The 9843-nt window shown below is 44.6% G+C and overlaps 1 pseudogene across 1 annotated transcript; it reads right to left on the reverse strand.

Moving 5' to 3' along the window:
• Positions 1-7390: 7390 nt before the first annotated feature.
• LOC311597379 (adenosylhomocysteinase-like) lies at positions 7391-9444 on the reverse strand (annotated as a pseudogene). Its single transcript has one exon. The product of its transcript is annotated as an adenosylhomocysteinase-like (transcript).
• Positions 9445-9843: the final 399 nt, after the last annotated feature.

The following is a 9843-nucleotide window of genomic DNA, read 5'->3' on the forward strand; positions in this document are numbered from 1 at the left end:
CATCAGCCATCTTGTCTCCGAGGACCTGTCCAACTTCTTCCTCAGTTTGATAGAAGCATGTTGCGTCTGTGTGATGGAAACCTACATCAATGGTTACTTTGGTGGTCTGAGCAGCCTTGCTCTTTGGAGTCTATGAAACAAGAGTAGGTGAAGTTGGGATGTGACCAACTCAGAAAGAAAGCTATTTATTTCTTCATGGAATTTTCTCTGGGTTGCCCCATGGTTGACTTTCTTTGGTGATGAAAAACTTGATAATAGACATACAATCAATCAATCGGAAGACATAGACTACAAGACTAACTTCTAAATCTTGACTGAATGAGTTAGTGATATGGGATTCACACGAAGCATGGAAATGCAAGTTTTACTCAGTAAAGCTCAGTTATAAGGAACTAGCTAGCAGAAACATTGCATACTGGGAAAATTCTAAGGCACTCAATAACAAGACAGGCGTATATATGCACAGGTGTGATTGGGGTGGCAATTGAAAACTAGTTATTACCTATAATTCCAAATTTCCACCCAAATAGGCTCTTCATGTCACTAAAGATTCTTTTATATACTTCATTTTTCAGGCCTTTGCTTGCAGTATTTATGCAATGAGCATTTACTGAGTTCCTTCTTTTTGCCCAACACTGTTAGGTTCTGAAGTCCTAGATATTTTTGCATGAACAAAAGGACTGTTATGGGGTTTCTGAGAAGTAGAAGAGATGGTTATTACAGAAGGAAGTATGAAACTTGCATGTGATAGCCCGTACCTACAATCCTAAAACTTTGGGAGGTGGAGAGGTAGGAAGAGCTAAGGTTAAGCTAACCCTTAACTACATGATCCTAGGCCAGCCTGGCGTGCATAGAACCTGTCTTCACCACCACCACCACCATCATCACCATAACCATAACCATCACTATCATCCTCATCATCACCATCACCATTATCATCATCACATAGCTCTCCATGTATTCTTCAAATATCTCTATCTTATTGCAAAAGTCACACAGAAGTGGATCTTTAGCTTTTACAGACACCTACCATTGCCAGGATGGATTTTAATGCCAAATAGAAGCTTAATCATGAACTTTGGATTAGTTGTCTAATTTAGCAGGATTACTTTAATAGACATATACATAAATGCAGTGTTATACATGATGTTGGTAAATTTCATAAGCGGTTAAAGTTCACTGAGAAACTGGCTCTGGAAACAAATTTTCTTCTCTCCCAACTTCAGATCCAAACATGTTTATGTCAATTGTCCTCCAAAACTCTTTGCCTTGGGTCAGGTTGACCCTCTGGCTTTGTACCAGGAAGAGGGAAAAACTCAAACAGCTAACGGTATTGAAAACATGTGCCTTAATAACAGCTAGACTATAAATCATTCCTGACAGATGTGCCTGTTGTTTATCCCATGGTATTAAAATGGCTACAGCAAGGAAAAGGAGAAAAAGAAGAAGGGAGGAGAATGAAGAGGTGCTGGGGGAGAAGGAAGGAGGAGGAGGAAGGAGAGGAGCAGGAGAAAGAGGAGGAAGAGGAAGAAGAAGAGAAGGAGGAAGAGGAAGAAGAAGGAGGAGGAGGAAGAATAAGAGAAAGAAGAGGAAAAATAAGAAGGAGAAGGAGGAAGAAGAAGAAAGAAGAGTGTGACAGTTCAGCCAAGGGAAACTCATCCATGGGGAAAGAAAGCTAAATAGGAACTCCAACTTACTTGCAGGACTCCTGTGGGTTTGTAGCAGATATGAGCCTAGAGCTCAAAGGAGAAGCCAGCACATGCCCCAGTCCCTAACCCAGAAGCTGTCTTCAATTGACAGATACTTGAAAATGAAATTTTAATTTCCTCCAAGAGAGTATTACTGAGGAAACAAACTATTCTTAACAGTAGGCTGCAAACCCAGCAGTAGATGCCCAACACAAAACAAACTCAATGACATCTTTGGAGGTTTTGCCTCACAATCTTAAGTCGGGGCTCTCCCACCTCCCACCCTACCTTACAGGTCCCTTGCAAATACATTATGGCTTCCACTTTTGGATTTTTATGGAATTCTTGTGTGTGTGTGTGTGTGTGTGTGTGTGTGTGTGTGTGTGTGTGTTTGTGTGTGTGTGTGTTTGTGTGTGTGTGTGTGTGTTTGTGTGTGTGTGTGTGTGTGCGCGCGCGCACGCGTGCACATCTGTATGTGTTCCTTGTGTTCTTTCTTTGGCTTGTTTTTTTATTTGTTCTATCATATTTTAATGTGCTTGGTTTGTGTGTGTGTGTGTGTGTGTGTGTGTGTGTGTGTGTGTGTGTGTTACTTTATTTTATTATTATTCCTTAGATGTCTGTTTTTTAATCAGAGACAGAAAGGGTATGGATGCAGATGAGATAGGAGATGGGGATGAACTGGAAGGAGGAGGAGGAGAGGAAACTGTAATCAAAATATACTGCATGGAAAAAATCTATTTTCAATAAAAGAAAAAAGAGTATAGCATATTGGGGAAATGGTAAAATTTTGTTATGCTCCTAATCTAGAGTAAAATGAAGGAGACATCCTCAAAATACATCACAGTGGGCTACCTGGTGAATTCTCAGCAGTTCACATTAGCATGCGTCTCTGTCTGAAAAGAGAATACAGATTTCTCCCTAGGCACTGAGGACAGAGAAGGACCAGACAGGACACGGCTCTGCTGCTGTGAGTAATTACAGAGGAAAGGTTAAGCATAGCCAAGGAAGTGTTTTCTTCAAATGATGAGCAGACGGGAGAAACTCAGGAGACAATTTTGTTCTGTTACCAATATTTACCAATGCTACTTTGCCGATGGTAGAGGGAGTAAGTGAAGTGGAAGTTTCTGGTTTCTTTGAAGACTCGGTTGTGTCATGTGATGTTTTTCTGTAAGAAGTCTTGTGAGAAAGCGTGTGATGTGTTTCTGCGAGCAGACGTGAGAGAGGATGTGTGATGTTTGGAAGGGTATATAAAGAACCAGGGACAGCGGGCTTCCCTGGGCTTCCCTGGGCTTCCCTGGGTTTCCCTGGCCTTCCCTGGGCTTCCCTGGCCTTCACTGGGCTTCCCTGGGCTTGGCTGGCCTTCACTGGCCTTCACTGGGCTTTGCGGGGCTTTGCTTCACCAGGAAAAATGTTCCAGAGAACTTCTCATGGGACTCCGCCTGATTCTGGCCACTTCCTCTGACTCGGCACCAATTCGGCAGAGACCTCGAGTGTCTGCACAAGCAAGCCAAGAGCTGTTCTGCTCAACCAAGATTAGGTAGTTAAGGTGACCTCAAAAGAGTCCTTCAAGGTCTGCATTAGCAGGTCACAAAAAGCCAAAAAGGTAGATAGTCGTATCATAACAAAGCAGATAGTCAGTTCTAGATGGGAATCACTGAGTCAAGATTACTGAAAAAGTATCTTTAAGCGGCTGACGGTGAAGGCAAACAAAGTCCTAAGATGGATGCCCGGCGTAAGAGGGTTGACTGGTTGCTTGGGCTTTGGGGGCTGGGTTTGGTTGGTTGGTTGGTTGGTTTGCATTTGGGGGGGGGGTTGCCATCACCAGACCTACAAAATAAGAGTATTTTTCTGAGGGCTAGAAAGAGTGCTCAGCAGTTAAGAACATGTCCTGCTCTTCCAGAGGATCCCAGTTCAATCTCCAGCACCCATGTGGTAGCTCACAACCATCTGAAACTCCAGTTCCAGGTGATCCAAAGACCTCTTGTGGCCTTTAATTTACAAGGCATCAAAGTGATACATAGACATATGCCGGCAAAACATCTATATGCATGTTTAAAGATTATTTTGTGCATTTGTCTAAACAGTAGTGTGCCCCTCCCCAACCCAGTTATAATAACACAACTGAGAAGGCTCGCTCCTGCAGATTTACCTGAGTTTATACACACAGCTCCTTCTATTTGGAATCCTCTCTTTCAATAGTTCATTTTTAGTTTTCTCTTAGCCCCAGTTACCCTGTAAATCCTCCCTCATTTCTTCCTCCCAGATTTAATTATCTCTCTTTTGTACTCATAGTCAGGATTCAATGAAGACCATATATATATATATATATATATATATATATATATATATATATATATATATATATAGTATATATAATCTCCATAGGTGCATTTGTGTGTATATATATATATATATACATGTGCATGCACATATGCACATTTAGGGGTATACACATGGACATATGTATATAGCCCTTAGAACAATTGCTGGAATATGATTGGAGTTGTTGATCAGTGGTGATTAATATGAGCTGAGATTTTGGGGAAGTACACGACCTAGAATGGTAGTGATTGCACATTCAGACAGAGGTAGGTAGGGAAGCGAGGTGGCCCTCAGCACCACCCCAGTGGTGGGAAGAGAGGACGGAGATACAAGATGGCATGTTCTGTGTTTCTGGTTTTAGGGACACTTTGTGAGTAGGAAAATGTACCGCATTGAGAATTCAGAAGTTCAGACAGTTGGTTCTGGCTGTTTTACTATTTACTGTTATGAGAAAGTCATTTCAACATCCTGGCCTGCTAACAACTGTGATAATCAACATCAGCATGAAGCATTGTTGGAGCTGAAGATGACTGAGTGTGGAGAGGATGCCAGACACATTTTTCCATCCTCACTGTGATGGTAATTAGGAATATTTTATTATTACCTAACAAAAAAACCCTTAATGTAGAGTTTAACGGTATTTCATTTAGGCTTGTCATCTGTAAACTGTGTGTTTTAGAATGGAAGACTTTCTCTAACCACTTTTCAACACTTGAGGTTTATAACACTGTCCTTCTGGACTTCCTATACTCTATTGTCTTACCCTGTAGGACAATAGAGAGACATCTATGACGTTTATCTTGGACATCCTGTTACTTGATGGCTTGCAATTGGCTAAGTCATTATCTTAAAAAAAAATATCAAGACCTAATTGCCAAACCTATGACAGTAATATACGTAGTTTAAAGATGTGTTGTAAATCCAGGGTCTTGAGATAGGGAAAACATTGTGGCTTGTCCAGGTGGGCCCCGAGTGTAGTCACAGTGTCCTTTTAAGCATGCTGCAGATTTGACATAGAAAACAAGCAAACACACAGGCAGAAATCTGAGGGTTTCAGTTACAATCCAAAGAAAGCATGGAGCTACCAAGAACTGGAAGAAATGAAAGTTTTTTTTCCTTGAACCCAGAGGGAGGACAGCCCTGCTGATACCCATAATGCAATGTGACACGTCTGGCCACAGAATCTTTAGAAGTCACTAAACCTGTTATAAATTGTGACAGTGACAAAAGCAATCTACCACAGTGCCTCCGGTGCCTCGTGGCAGTGATTCATTAGTCCTGAGCGAATTAGGAAATCAACACGTGAGACAAGAAAGCTGTAGAGCACGTAGACAGAAGCTGGCCGTGGTGTACAATGTCCTTGTGCTCATAACGCAAATCTGAAGGAAATAGGGACCACAGAGTGGAGGGCTGTAGCTGTTGTCAAATGTAAATTTTAAGATGTTAGAACTGAAATATGAGACTAAGAGCCAAAGGGTCAGGACCTAAGTGGACCTCTGTTACTTTCTGCCCGTTAGGCCTTAGGACAGTCTGAACTGAGCGCTGAGCCTAATTTTCTCCCCTGAAAAACTGGACTGAGGACAATAATTAAATGTGTTCCCTAGGGATCTCTGACATGATGGGTGTGGAATGTTTTGCAGGCTGAGAGGCACATGAGCATACTTTAGGGTGTGTGTGTGTGTGTGTGTGTGTGTGTATGCACACGTGCGTGTAAACACACACCCATGCGCACCTCTGTCCCAATTTATTAAATAACAACAAAAAAAATAGACCAAAGAAAGTGCTGCTACTGTATCCACGTTCTCTACTTGCTTCCCAGGGCAAAAAGCCTTTCCCACCTGGTAGAGTGTTTCAGTCCATCACGTATGTGCTACTGTAAAATAACACTGCAGCTTGAGTCATTTATAACGGGCAGAAATAGGTGTTTTGTAGTTTGGAGGCTGGAAATTTCAAGATCCAGATGTTGTCAGGGTTAGCGTCCAATGAAAGCTTGGTGTCTACTTACAAGTTCGTGCCTGTACACTGCATCCCTTTAAGGTGAGTAACACTGTTTTTCACCAGGCGGAAGAGCAGACTGGAGAGCTCACTGCTGCTGGTTTGTCATGTAGCGTCACACATCCACACACATGAGCAGAGCTCTCATGATGTAAACTCCTCCTTAAGAGTTTCTACTACCCAACACAGGTGCCCTAGAGATTGAACCTCTGATATGCCACATTTGGGGAATATCTTCTAACTATATCAGGGAATGTTTTTCTAGATTGCCTATTTTATAGCTATATAATTCAAGACACAGTGGATATGAGTGTAGCAATACATGATATATGGCATGTGTGATGATGAAGCCAAAATTTTTATAGCCAATATTTATTCAAAGTTTCATATATATGTATATATATACATATATATATATACATATATAATATCATGTTTCCTATTCTGGCCTTGAACTCAATTTGTAGATGATAATGACCTTGAACTTCTAATCCTTCTACCTCTACCTCTCAAGTAGAGAGGTAAGCTCTCATGAAGCTGAGATTACAGATGTACACTAGTATATCCTATTTATGTGGTGCTAAGGATGGAAGCCAGGACTCTGTATGTGTGACACAAGCTTTCCCCACAACTGAGCTGCATATGAGGCTCCACGTGTGGGTACCTGCATACTTTGCCACTGCCCTCGGTTCAGGGGAGTACTCCATAAGCAGGGTTTGAATTCTGCTTCATTCCTTCTGCACTCCGTGCTCTCCCTCGCACTGGCTGTCGGAAGAGCATGCAGCAGCCCACACAGGTGACTATAAAGACAGGGGACAGTTCCCAGCATCCTCCAGGGCATTCCTCGTCCATGGATTGGGAATTGAGGCTTGTATCCGGTACTTCTTATTTTTCCTCTTTTTGTTTTTTGGCAGAGGCACGTACTCACCGGGAGGTTGTTACCTCTGGAACACTTAACTGACAGCTTGACTGCCTTGAGAATCACCTTGGAGTCTGCAGTGGGTTTTCTAGGGAAAATTAGATCTGGAGATCTCTGATTTAGCCAATGGATGAACTCTTGTTGTTGTTAATTTTTATCATATGGTGCTACCAGTGGGAGGAGATGGGTGAGGGAAGGTGGGGCCTCCCTGAAGAAGTAGTTTGTTGGGTGCTTGTCTTTTGGTACATTTTTAAAACCCTGGAAGATTATCTCTTTGTCTGCTCTGCTTATACGGGGTAGGATGCTCTGTTCAAGCAGGGGTGTGGAATGGGTTGTCCCAGCAAGGCAGTGTCTCTGCTGTGTCGCAGTATTTATTTAGACTGGGTTAGGTAGGTACTTGGTATCATATCTCTGTGAAATACTGGTATTTTCCCTAGACACGGAGGTTGTGATTTCTTTGAGCATCTTTTTTTTTTTAGGTGCTAGAAATTGCATTTAATCCACATTCCTCTGTTAACATTCTGAATAATATATAAACATTACAAACCAAATTAATCTCTTTGTGACCCAGGCTTGTGATAGGAACCATCAGTGACCAACAGTGACAGAGCTTCGCCTGTCTGTTCTTCCAGGCCCCTTTCAGTCTCTAGCTGTCACTTGTCCTTTTGTGGTTGTCTCTTTAATCTATTTTAATCCTGTGAGATAGGGACCAAAAGTACCAGCCTCAGTATTGTGAGGCTTAAGAGATGGCCCAACAGTAAGTAAGCCAAGCTCTCAGGAACCTTCAAACTCAGAGGCCCCTGCCCTTTGCTGGAGCTCCTCAGGTCCTGGGCTGAGAAACCAGTGATCTGTAAAGCAAGCACGCAGACCTAGACCAAGTGAGGCCTGGACCGTAAGGTGCGTGGCCTTGTGACTACCACAGCAGCATCCAGCCTCAGGACTTCAAGGCTTCTGAGCCCACGTTCCCTGTGGCTGGCCAAGGTACCTCTATCTTGACTGGGGACTCAGTTCCCACTTACCACACCTGGAACTGTATGAGGGATACAAGAGAGGCCAAAGACAAAGTGACCAACCCCAGCGGGGGACAAACACTGGCAAAGCAGTGGTGACATTTGCTCTTGGGAGAAAGGTAGGGCCTGGAACAAGGATGGCGCTGGAAGGTGAAGGGCAGTCCCGGCTCTCAGTAGCAGTAGTGGTCAGGCTTGAAGGGGCCGTGAGCGGGCATGCCAAGGTACTGGGCCTGCTTCTCAGTCAGCTTGGTCAGTTGCACATTCAGCTTGCCCAGGTGGGCTTCAGCCACCGCCTCATCCAGTTTCTTAGGCAGGAAGTGAACCCCAATGGGGTATTTGTCTGAGTGGGTCCACAGCTCAATCTATGCCATCACCTGGTTCATGAAGGAGTTGCTCATCACGAAGCTGGGGTGGCCCATGGCGCAACCCAAGTTGACCAGCCGGCCTTCAGCCAGCAGGATGATGCGGCATCCATTCTGTAGCCAATAGCGGTCCACCTAGGCCTTGATGCTCACCTTCTCCACAGCATCCTCATTCAGCCACTTCACATCAGTCTCCACATCCAAGTGGCCAATGTTACACACAATGGCATCATCCTTCATCTGTTCAAAGTATGAGCCAAGGATGATATCAACACAGCCTGTGGCAGTGACAAAGATGTTGCCCTCCTTACAAGCCTCATCCATGGTGGTCACCTCATAGTCCTCCATGGCAGCTTGCAGTGCATTGATGGGGTCAATCTCAGTGATGATGACTCGAGCCCCAAAACCCCTCAGGGCCTGGGCACACCCCTTGTCCACATCACCATAGCCTGCTACCACGGCCACCTTGCCCGCAATCATCACATCTGTGGCCCGTTTGATGCCATCTATCAGGGACTCCCGGCAGCCATAGAGGTTGTCGAACTTGCTCTTGGTAACAGAGTCATTGACATTGATAGCAGGCACCTTCAGTATCCCCTTGGCCATCATCTTGTAGAGGTTACAGACCCCAGTCGTGGTCTCCTCAGAGATACTTCGGATACCTGACAGAAGCTGTGGGTATTTGGTGTGGATGAGGTTAGTAAGGTCACCACCATCGTCCAGAATCACGTTGAGGGGTCCATCCTTGAAGTGCAACGTCTGCTCAATGACCACAGGTACTCTTCATCTGTCTCTCCCTTCCAGGCAAACACTGGAACGCCGGCCTTGGCCACGGTGGCTGCGGCGTGGTCCTGAGTGGAGAAGATGTTGCAGCTAGACCACCGCACCTCAGCGCCCGGGGCCACAAGCGTCTCCATAAGGAGGGCAGTCTCCACGGTCATGTGCAGGTAGCCGGCAATGCGAGCACCCTTCAGCGGCTTGGAGGCCAAGTATAACTCATGCATGCGCATCAAACCTGGCATCTCATTCTCAGCTATGTCCAGGGCCTTTCGTTCCCAGGCAGCCAGTCCGATGTCCGCGACTTTGTAGGGTAGTTTCTCGGACATGCTGGTGGCATTTCCACTAAGACAGATAAACTCAGTGAAGGGGCCAGGCGGCGCGGGGCAGGGACTTTGAGCATCTTTGAACTCAGTCCTTTCTTTGTACAAACCTCTGTGAAAGGTTCTTGGGCATCATCTAATGCATTTAAGTTTTCCAGAAAAATTATTACTCTTTTCCAGAACCACTTAAAAAATGATCCTGGCCTTTAAAGATGCAACCTGACAGCAAAGGGCTAGCATACTCTTTCTTCCTTTAGTTGGCATGGAAACGTAGAAATTACTTATCCTATCCCTCCATCTCGCAGTGCTTGGTAGAAACATCTATGAGGGTTCGCCTCTGTGCAAACTGGTAGCTTGAGGAGGACCTACCAGTACCATGAGCACTAGTCAGCACAGGCGAAGGCTCTAGGTAGGTCCCAGCTCTCCTTCTCCATGTTCAGTGAAATG

Source organism: Acomys minous (assembly GCF_964271855.1).
Source record: "Acomys minous genome assembly, chromosome: 5".
NCBI lineage: Eukaryota > Metazoa > Chordata > Mammalia > Rodentia > Muridae > Acomys > Acomys minous.